The sequence below is a fragment of the Spea bombifrons genome, chromosome 5, assembly GCF_027358695.1.
Source record: "Spea bombifrons isolate aSpeBom1 chromosome 5, aSpeBom1.2.pri, whole genome shotgun sequence".
In the NCBI taxonomy this organism is placed as follows: domain Eukaryota; kingdom Metazoa; phylum Chordata; class Amphibia; order Anura; family Pelobatidae; genus Spea; species Spea bombifrons.
The window spans coordinates 69,698,748-69,710,064 of NC_071091.1; positions in this window are offsets into that span (position 1 = coordinate 69,698,748).

The following is an 11,317-nucleotide window of genomic DNA, read 5'->3' on the forward strand; positions in this document are numbered from 1 at the left end:
TACCACCTGCCTAGACTTGGAATCAGGATGTTACACATTACTAAATGAAAAGCTGAACTTCATTTTTTTTGATTGTTCGTTTTGGGATTAAAAATGTAATTAAGCCACTCGTGCTCTGGCTTAATTGTGTTATGTTCAGTGGCTGTCTGTGGGCAACACCGCAACCCCGTGTTATAAGGTTTTCATTGTGACAAGTACTGCTCTCTAAAGGCTAAGCCTCTAGACTCATGTGGCCTTTGGGACTTTCATGTTTCGTCGAAGTGCTTTACACTCTGGAAATGGATAAACTTGTGGTTAGGATAGCCAATTGTCAGTAAGTGTGTGAGATCAGACAGGGTTGTAGTCTCATAGAAGTACAAGAAGGGGTTATGATAACTGGAGGACGTTCGCAGGGTAAAATGACATGGATCTGCTTAAAAATAAACCCGCAAAATGATGAAAGGGTCTTTTTACATAGGTTAAATGTGTTGCATCAACATCATCATGGTTTGTATGCTCATTCCAGCACCTACGCAGTCCAGAGAGCCGACTGACTTCCTACCATGGTACACAAAGCTGAGTATATGATACATTTCTAAAAAGTGCACAGAGATTCCTTATTTCATTGATGTCCCAGTCTCGGGTATTGGAAACACAATGGGACTGTGAATGTGCTCTCGCGGTCCTTGTGCACATGCGCAAATAACCATCACAGCTACCCGAGTTACGTGGGATAACTGAACAAGCAGCATTAGTGGCATGACTGCCTCTTTAAAAGTGAAAATGCACCATTCCCAATGAAAAATGGTGAATTAACATCCAGAGAAATGCAGCGAAACAACCATGTTTCCGGGCTTGGGGTTTAGTCTTTTTTCACAGTTCCCTTTTTGCTAAAAGCTAGAGCGTTCTTTCATTGTGGCTTTCCCCACTGTGCTGCATCCAATTGCTTCTTCAGCCCCGTAATTAAATAAGCACTATGAGAGTTCCAGTGAAGAAGAAGAAAAATATCCTGTAGTGGAGATAACAATCTGTTTCTTTTACTCCGTTTCAGAAAAAGAGGTGTTTACTGAACTTGCTGAAACACAGCAAACCAAAAATTGCCACATTTTTAAAACGCTTAACAGCCTTGGTTAAATAAAATCTTAAAAAATAAATTGTTTCCTGATTAACCATGGCAGCACTGCTAGTTAAATATCTATCTATCCATCTATCTATCAATCTCTCTATTTATCCATCTACATATTCTAAATTATAATAAATTAATTTTGTTATGGTAAAAGCCGTAATTACAAGTGGCCCATAAGTATGTCACAGATTCTGTACAAGAAATCTATAAAATGACTGTTATTATTATTATTTATTGTTTTATATAGTGCCATCAGATTCCGTAGTGCTGTACGAAGGGTAGACAGGACATAACAATTCATATATAACTTAAAAGATGAGGAGGGCCCAGCTCAAAAGAGTTTATAATCTAGAGGTCTTCCCTACTTCCCGTACTTTAAGTATGTATATTAATATAGAAAGTATATTGAACATTGATTATCAAACAACACAGTGGTCTACAGAAAAGAGCTGATAAATGTTCCCTTTTATTGTACTGTATTCATTGATCCTTAGTTCTGTTAAGTGTAATAATATATGGTCCAAACTAACTTATTGTCTGAAAAACAACTTAAAGGGCCTGTCTCACATAGACAAGCTTTTCAATTGGACCCTACAGTCTGTTAATGAAATACATCTTAACAGATATACACTCACTGGTCACTTTACTAGGTACACCTGTTCAATTGCTTGTTAACACAAATAGCTAATCAGCCAATTGCATGGCAGCAACTCAATACATTTAGGCATGTAGAATGACGGGCTGGTCTGAGTGTTTCACGCACAACCATCTCTAGGGTTTACAGAGAATGGTCCAAAAATGTAAAAAAAAAAAAAAAAAAAAGCGGCAGTTGTGTGGATGAAAATGTCTTGTTGATGTCAGAGGAGAATGGGCAGACTGGTTCGAGATGACAGAAAGGCAACAGTAACTCAAATAACCACTCGTTACAACCAAGGTATGCAGAATACCATCCCTGAACGCACAACATGTCAAACCTTGAAGCAGATGGCCTACAGCAGCAGAAGACCACACCAGGTGCCACTCCTGTCAGCTAAAAACAGGAAACTGAGACTACAATTTGCATAGGCTCGCCAAAATTGCACAATGGAAGACTGGAAGAACGTTACCTGGTCTAATGCGTCTCGATTCCAGCTGCAGCATTCAGATGGCAGGGTTAGACTTAGGCATAAACATGAAAGTATGGATCCATCCTGCCTTGTATCAACGGTTCAGGCTGGTGATGGTGGTGTAATGGTGTGGGGGGACATTTTTTTGGCACACTTTGGGCCCCTTAGTACCAATTGAGCATTGTTTAAACGCGACAGCCTACCTGAGTATTGTTGCTGACCCTTTATGACCACAGTGTACCCATCTTCTTATGGCTTCTTCCAGTAGGATAATTCTCCATGTCACAAAGCTCACATCATCTCAAACTGTTTTCCTGAACATGACAATGAGTTCACTGAACTCCAATGGCCTCCACAGTCACCAGATCTCAATCCAATAGAGCACCTTTGGGATGTGGTGGAACGGGAGATTTGCATCATGGATGTGCAGCCAACAAATCTGCAGCAACTGCGTGATTCCATCATGTCCATACGGACCAAAATCTCTGAGGAATGTTTCCAACACCTTGTAGAAAGTATGCCACGAAGAATGAAGGCAGTTTTAAAGGCAAAGGGGGGTCCAACCCGATACTAGCAAGGTGTACCTAATAAAGTGGCCAGTGTATATATATCTGATCTAACACAGTACTTAGTTACAGAAGTGTTGATTTAAAGAGTAGGTTAAACAGCACCTTTGATCAATGGGTAAAGCTATTTCCCACTCCAGATCTACAGAGTCTGTATGAACAATACTGTGCACCAAAATAATATTTAAATTAACTCATCTAATCCATGTGAAATTGAAACAGTGAGTATTTGCATACCGATGCTCTAAACTAGAACATCATTATTTGAAATGCAATAATATTCAAATTGGCAGTATGCAGAATTCACAATAACATTAATAGATGTTAAAACATGCTGGCATACCCCGGAACCGTTCTCTTTGACCTGGAGTCCAGGATACTCTCCTTTTTCTCTGAGGCAGGGGAGCATTGTTTGCCCATGCCTTGCCCAATACTCCTCCAACTCCCACCCTGTTTAATGCTAACCCTCATCACACCACTGCCTCAGAAGAGGGAGAGCTCAGGAAGCCTGCCTTGGAAGGTCCCCAGGTGTCCATACTGGTACAGAAGCAGAAGAGCCTGCTCTTGCGAGCTTATAATGAAAGCAGGCATGGATTCTCCACTAAGACACTTAATCATGTTCCTGTTTTAGTGAAACCATGGGAGGAAATGTTGTGGTTACTACTTTCTATCTGCTTTCTATCGGCACTTTATTCCCTGCACATTTTATGAGCATGCTTACAATTTCCTGTGAAGACCCCCAGTTATTTATCCCCATGGGCCACCTAAGTGTAAATTAAGCTCTTGAAATAAGTAGGTTAGAAATCCAAATTTCCAAATCCATAGAAACAGTTAGTGTTGTCCTCCTTTCCAATCTAGTGTATCAAACCAAATCCAAAGCTGTTGAGCCATGTTTCCTAAATCCAGTCCCTAAGGCCCCAGCAGTTTGGGCTCATAAGATCTCTTCAAGATCGGATTAAGGAATCGCTAATGAAGAGGGATGTACCTGCTTGCCTTAGTATCTACACCTTTAAGTGACTGTAAGGGCATCAACAGATCACTATTTGTCACAAAAGTATCTAAATTAGCATTTTACAAAAGAAAATGTTTTTTTTTAGTCCATTTACTACAACAATGAATGATTTTCAAGTCCTGTGAAAATTAGCATGACATTTAACAAATATTTCAGAATTATATGGCTTGCTTAGGTGAATGGGCTCCGCGTTGTGTTTGGAAGTTTACTATATTATTAGCAGGGAGGCAGGACTTGCTATCACACTGCGTTCGTCGTAAAGGTATATGTTTAAAACTGACTATAGGAGAAGGGCATAGCCACTTTGCAACAAACATGTTTTGTCATTTCACACTTTAAAAGGGGAACAATTTGCTTTTGGAGCCTTCATTTTCTTTAAATGGCACCTATTTTAAGCCATTTTCTCCCTTTAGGTTGTTGGCTTGAAAAATTAGCTAATCTCACGTGTTATTTTAAAGTGTGACTTCACTATGGAGACTGTCAATAAGAATTCCAATTATTATTTGCTCCCTGTTAATCTCTTCCAGAATGGACTTTCTTTATGTCAGCAACGTTCCTCATGACGGATATTCAGCTTTGGGGTTCCAAAGAACCCGCAGTAAAGAGGAAGAGTCCCAGAATTAACCTTATCATTATTATTTGTTGCGTTTGGGCACATTCACATGGCTTGGGGGGGAATGGTTGCCAATGCGGTTCAATAACTTCTCCATGCATTATGAAGGACAAACCTTGTTAAACCTTGACAAATGTCTCCTGAAAGAAGAGCTTTGTTGCTGCTGTATAACACACAATTGAATCAGAGAGATTTCTCAAAAGTCATCTTATTTATTAAACTATACATTATACAGGGCCAGCTCAGGCCTTTATAAGAGTTGGTACCAAATAACATTAGATGTGTGAAGACTCATTAACTGCCCTGCAAATTGCACAATCCTGCTTTAGTGAACATTTTAGTGCTGATTTGAGTTCTTCTGTATAACAGAGGTTACCCCATGTTTAAAAGTGGTTTTCAAAAAAAAGTAAAAATGGCTTTTAGGAGGGTATAAGCATACAATGAGCGAAGACTGAGGGAAAGGGAAGAAAGTGGACTGGCTTCGTTCAAGGGAGCAAAATAAAGGTGTCTGTTCCCATCTGCCTAGTATGAAATCCAGCCCTGCATCAAATCTAATCATAGGCAAAGGTGTTTTAAGTCCTTTTAAGGCCACTATTTCAGTTATAACTGGTGAATATTATCTGAATATTAAAGCTTCCATGGTCAGGACCATACCTGGGAACTTTCTGGCTCCAGCTACCTGGAGCCCCCCTTATGGAATGCAGGTTGGAGGTCCCACCAAAGTCACAAACACATTTCTATTGTTGGAAGGTAAGTGAGTGGGGAGTGTCGCAATGCCCGCAACTCTGAGTATCACAGTGGTGACCCAATGTGGCTGCTCTTCACCCGGAGTCTCCAGTTGAAACCTGGAGAGTTCCCAGGTATGGCCATGACCACTTCTTGTACTTATTTAGCATTTTTCCAAATTCTACAGTCCGGTCACATAGAGGATTCCCTTAGTGATTTACAAGGCATCTTTTTACTGCTACAGCTTTATCACAAGGACCTTAGCCCAGGTCTTTGCCTCACAGTAAACAAACTATCCCTGCAAATATTGGCTACATTTATCAAAACCTCTGTTGCCTATATATACGTTAAGCCCTAAATGACTTACAGCCACTGGCTATATATTTTTTCTTCATAACATGAACCTTCTAAAGGATATTTCAAAGGGCGTGTAAAGTTCAAATAGATGTGATGTCCATTGGACCGTCAAAAGGAACCACACTTTGTGACTACCTATTCTGGCTTTGTCAACTGAATAGCTATATTGCATACATTCATAATTACAAGCCTTGATACTATTATTCCACTGTGTAGAATATAGTGCCGATTCTTATGAAAAAAGGCAATAACTAAATGAATGAGCTGGAAAAATGGGCCTGCAGGCAGATATGAGAATTTAAATAGCAACTTTAAATTAAGGTCCCATCAGAATGTGGAATAGACGGGAAGCTAGAAAAAATAATTAGTAGACAGCATGAAGAAGAGTTGCTGTGGATTGTGAATACTGGTCACCTAGAACCTTACCTGTCATGCAAGCACTATAATGTGTAATAAAATAAAATAGTTATATCACATACTTCAGCAGTCTATGTATTAGAGTCAAAGACGCTAATGATTTTGGTAGCATACATTAAGTTTGAGTGAGTTTTATTGAATTTGTAATGTAAGGAACATTATTTCTTGTACTGCGGAAAGCCCTTCATAGAAATACTTCTTTAATCCAATATAATATAGTTTCATTCAATTTTTTGAGAAGATTTAATTATCATGTGACATGAGTAGGCACTAATAGGTTGTTGCCATAGAAGCTGAAAAATCTAACAGGTTTCTGTGTTGTTTTTATATAATTAAACCTTCAGAAGAAATAATATGAAATGAAGGGTCTGCTACTGTTCATTTGATTAACATAGTATAGGGCATACCTGATGTGAATCAACACCCTTAAAATGATCAAACCTTAGTAACAAAAAAATGATCTTGTGGAGACAACTGACAACTATGAAAAAAATATATATACACACACACACTATAAGAACACAAGTACTGGGTCATCTGACCATTACACCAACAGCGGCTTTTATGACATTACATTCTAAATACATAGACATTAATATGTAGCTGGTCCCTCCTTTGCACTCATAACAGCTTCCACTCTTCTGGGAAGACTTTCCACAAGATATTGGAGAATCTTTGCCCATTCATCCAGTAGGGCATTTGTGAGGTCAGGCACTGATGTTGGAGGAGAAAGCCTGGCTCGCAATCTCTGTTCCAGTTCATCACAATGGGGTTGAGGTCAGGGCTCTTTGAGGGTCAGTCAACTTCTTTCACACCAAACTCATCCAACATGTCTTTATGGACTTTGCTTTGTGCACTGGGGCAGTCATCCAGGAATAGCCTTCCCAAACTGTTCCTACAAAGTTGGAAGCAAAACATTGTTGGTATGCTGAAGGGGACATATTATAGATATACAAATACTTAAATGGATACTTCTGAATGTATCTTGGCTTTTACTGCATGTTAATAGAATCAGAGCAGCTATTAGCTCCTTGGAGATTTTCCCACTGTGTACATATTAAGCTGCTTTAAGTGTTTACACAGCGCTAGGTAAATGATCTGCTTATTATGATATAATTGTACACCTCTCCCACTGCATGTTGTTTGGGTTTGCATCATTCTCTTGAACTGTAAATGTTGCATTAATTATAGTTTATTTCCACTTAATTGTAATTTGTTATGTATATGTAATGTCTGTATTTCTGTTGTAAATACAAATACCTATTAACTTTCTGTTTGTAAATGGGTATTTAAACAGTTGTTGACTCTTGGGTGCCCAGAGATACGCAATTGATTCATTATCCGCAGCAACTTGATTAACAAGAGAACAGCTCTTGGAAAGACAATGTGATTCTGTCCCATTAGAATAGAGGCAGACATTCTTGACAAAGGTCCTTGACCTATTATCTTAGAACAATGTACTTTACTAGCTGAACTTTATTCATTAATCCCGCTGTATTCCATCCACTAAGAGAACATTAATGCTGCCCTTGAACAATACTTGATGTTTTATCCCCTATTAATATTTGTGCTTCACATATTAGGTTTAGAGGTGGGTAAACTGAAGAGTGGCACACCACGAGTAAAGCCAGGACCCGGTCAGGGCCTGGACTCCACCACTATGTATAGGAAGTACTTGTGTGCATCCGTATGGAATGTAGAGGACCAAAAACATTATATTAGACATCAGGGCAGCCATCAGGAACTTTGTAGAAGACCAGTACAGGTGTATGTGCCTGGTCCCCCATTTCCCACTCCTCTATTTCCATTGTCTTGTCCCTTCAGTGCTCCTGCCTCTCCTCCCAGTGTCCATACCTATCTGCTACCCTCTTCCCAGTGCTCATACCACACTGCCTTCCTCCCCTACCAGTATTTATACACCTCTGTCTCCTCTCTCCCCATGGTCCATAATATTTGTCACCTAGTGTCCATCTGTATAACCTTCTTTGCATCCCCCTTTGTGCCCATCCCTCGCCCTTGTTATGGGTCCAGTGTGTAGATCAGTGCTCAGCAGCAGGAGTTAAGTCATGTGACAGCTTGAACATTATCTAGCACTTCCTGCTCCTGACATGGCTCTATATACTGCATAAGCAAGACAGAAGGGGTAGGGACAGTGAAGTTCCATGAGGGCCATATTGGCTGTACTCCTCTGATGGCGTCCCTGCTGGAGATGAAGAGTGAGCCAGCTGAACTCCACCTCATGCTGCTCCACTCTTGACAAACCCAGGCTAGCATCTCAAGCGGCATGTAGGTGAGTTGAGGTGAACCATTTCATCTCATCAATTTAACTATGTATTAATGCATTTTTCTGGGAAATTCCCAGGTATGCAAGTCCATAATTTCCCTTTCCATAGAAAGCTGGACTGAGAGGATTTGGTTGGCAGAGTAACCCTAATAGGCTCGGTACTCAGCTATCTTAGGCAGAACCAAAGTGTTTCCAGGTATTATAGTACATACTTTACATTTCTTGAAAGATTTGAAAATGCATTAGTCAAGGCCAGCACATTCGTTAATCCAGGAGAAATGCTCTGGGATTCTCCTTTTATGATCACGGACACACAATGTTTCATAGTTGTCTGATTCACAGATGGTGACATATGCTCTCATCATTTAGATTAAGTGGCGTGGCATGAGTGGTTTATTTCCTGTTTGCTGAAATATAATCACACATAATCAAATGCAGAAATAATAAAAACAAATTACTGCATGCAACACTCTTTCACAGCATTAAAACAAAAATCCCCTGTGAGGATGACATGTCGGTTGCTTGGATGTCTTGTTTTCTTGTGTCAGCCTTGTTTTGCAGAGTTGTAGCGTAATTACATCTGGAACAGAGATGGTTGCCTATAGCCATGGATCAACTAAAATGCTAATATAATAAAATAATAGCGATTCACTATCCATTCAACATGAATTACCATGTCAAGCATGGTTCATAATGACTACATTTGAATGCAGATGTCATGAGATAATAAAGAAGGAATCTACTATCACACGTAAGACTTTACTAGGATGTGATTGTCTAATAATATGAAAAATTAGAACAATTTAATTTATTATGATATATGGGATAGTAAGTTTAATAGCTGCTGCTAACATCGGTTATGAGGTTCAAATGCACCTTATGTTATTGATTGTAATCAGGGCCGGCCCGACAATGGAGCCGAGTGGGGCAACCGCTCCAGGCGGCACATTTGAAGGGGCGGCACTTTGCCGCCCCAAGCCCTTTTTTTTTAAAGCGAAAGAGAGAGAGAGGGGCGCCGAGTGGTTTTCGCTTACCAAGCTGTCAGTACCCGCTCGGCGCCCTCTCTCTCTCTCTCCTCTGCGGCGAGTCTCCCTGTTCGGTCTTGGTGCCGGCTTGTAATGCTGAGTGCCGGAAGATTGCCTCATTTCCGGCGCTCAGCATTACAAGCCGGCACCGAGACCGAACAGGGAGACTCGCCGCAGGACTGCTGAAAGGTAAGTACAAGGGGCGGTAAGGGTAGATAATAGGGAGGGAGCGAGAGGAAGGGTAGATAATGGGGGGGGGCGGCAGGGACGGAGAGAGAGGAAGGGTAGATAGGGGGGGCGGCATTTTAAAATTCGCCCCCGTTGGCATTTTGCCTTGGGCCAGCCCTGATTGTAATGCATGAATCCACTGTGTGTTAGAGGTGGATACTGGATAAGGGTCCATAAAGGTACTTCTAAGGACCAAATACTAATCTTAAGGATCAAGTTGAACCACATCAGCTCCAGCATTTAACACTACACACTTGGGAAAACCTTTGTAATCTGACAGTGATCTATAAATAAAAATTAATGATACTACCAATAATCCTAGATTCATTTATCATGAATATAACTCTGACTTTCATCTATTGCCTTTTTGGTTTGCCTAGATTTTTGTTGGTACATTGTCACCTTAGTTGGAAATGTTTATTATATAACTCCTTAACATCCACATTTTACATGATAAAATTTTCACCCCGTTGGCGAAATCTTTAGGACTCCTGGGGACAGGACCAGTAGGAACATTAAACCGTCTTGATCCATCGCAGACATATACCTAAACTGAGCATCAAGTATTAACTCCCCAAATCCAAGTCTTGATGATGTAATCTTAAAGGGGAAATCCTACCTTTTTTTTATAACTGGGATCAATTTAAGAATAATAGTGCCATTTTACTAGTCTTTGTATAATATAATGTTTTGGCTGCTGCATATCACCCACGTGTTCTAGCTCTGTTATCTTACTTAGTCCAATCTACTAGACAAGGACCCTGACTCTGACTTTGAATAGACAGAATGAAAAGCATGTGAGGATTAAGTGTGGTGGAAAATTATTTAAAAATAACATTCATTTACTTTTATGAACCCTTGTTACAACATTAGTATGAAAGGATGAAAGATTCCCTGCTTTAATAATTACGCCGTGTTAAACCTGCTATCCTCTGATGCCTATGAAACCAATTCGGTTTGTCACAAGGTCAGGCTGACATTAGGAAGCAGATGTTCATCGCTTAAAGCTGAGATGTTGTATAAAGTATTAAAGCTTGGATTCAGAAGGGTGGCACTACCAATTCAATATGCTTGACTTTAATAATTTATTCTTGTAGGATGTTGCTTGGAGCAGATGGCACACTTTTTTTAGCTTAAATAATTAATTTAACCACAAATATTTTGTTTATATTTCAAAAAACTTTTCACTTTGAAGTTTGCAGTTTATGTCATCATAATATGAATTTGCTGGCTTCTAAGTAGTTGGAGATGTGTAAAGCAATTTATACCCTACCTCGTCACTCTCAGTAACAGTCTACTGTATCTCTTAAAAGCAATTCTTTCATAATAACTAGAGTGTAATTGAACTAAATTGCTGCTGTTGTTACACTTATGCAATAACCAGGGGAGAGCTGGCACCTTCTGGCCTGGGGACAGGTAAAGCCAAGTGGCCCCCTGTCCCTTGCCCTAGCGCACTAGTGCACACATATTACACAGCTAAATATCATCCGGGGTTGCTTACATTTGCCAATCATTTCATCTTTGATTTCCTTGAAAGATATGGGTAACTACTTGTTGAACACACTATAGGTGCTGTTCTCTTCCAGCATCCATAGTAGTTTTTTTCAAATATTCTATTTAATAGATGATTTCTTCTGCATACTATGTGTAAGATAACTTTTCCTTCAAATAGCGGCTCAATTTCCCTGTTCCCTTACGCGACAACTCAGGGATTTACCCCAGGAATATCACATCTTCATCATAGATTTGTGGGGTAAATGCAGCAAGAGGAGATCTCCGGCGTCATTAGAAACAATAGAAAAATTTGGCGAGTGAGTAAAACCCTTCCCAGAAATATTCTGCTTCATTCTAATTTACCGACTTAATTGTCATGTGACA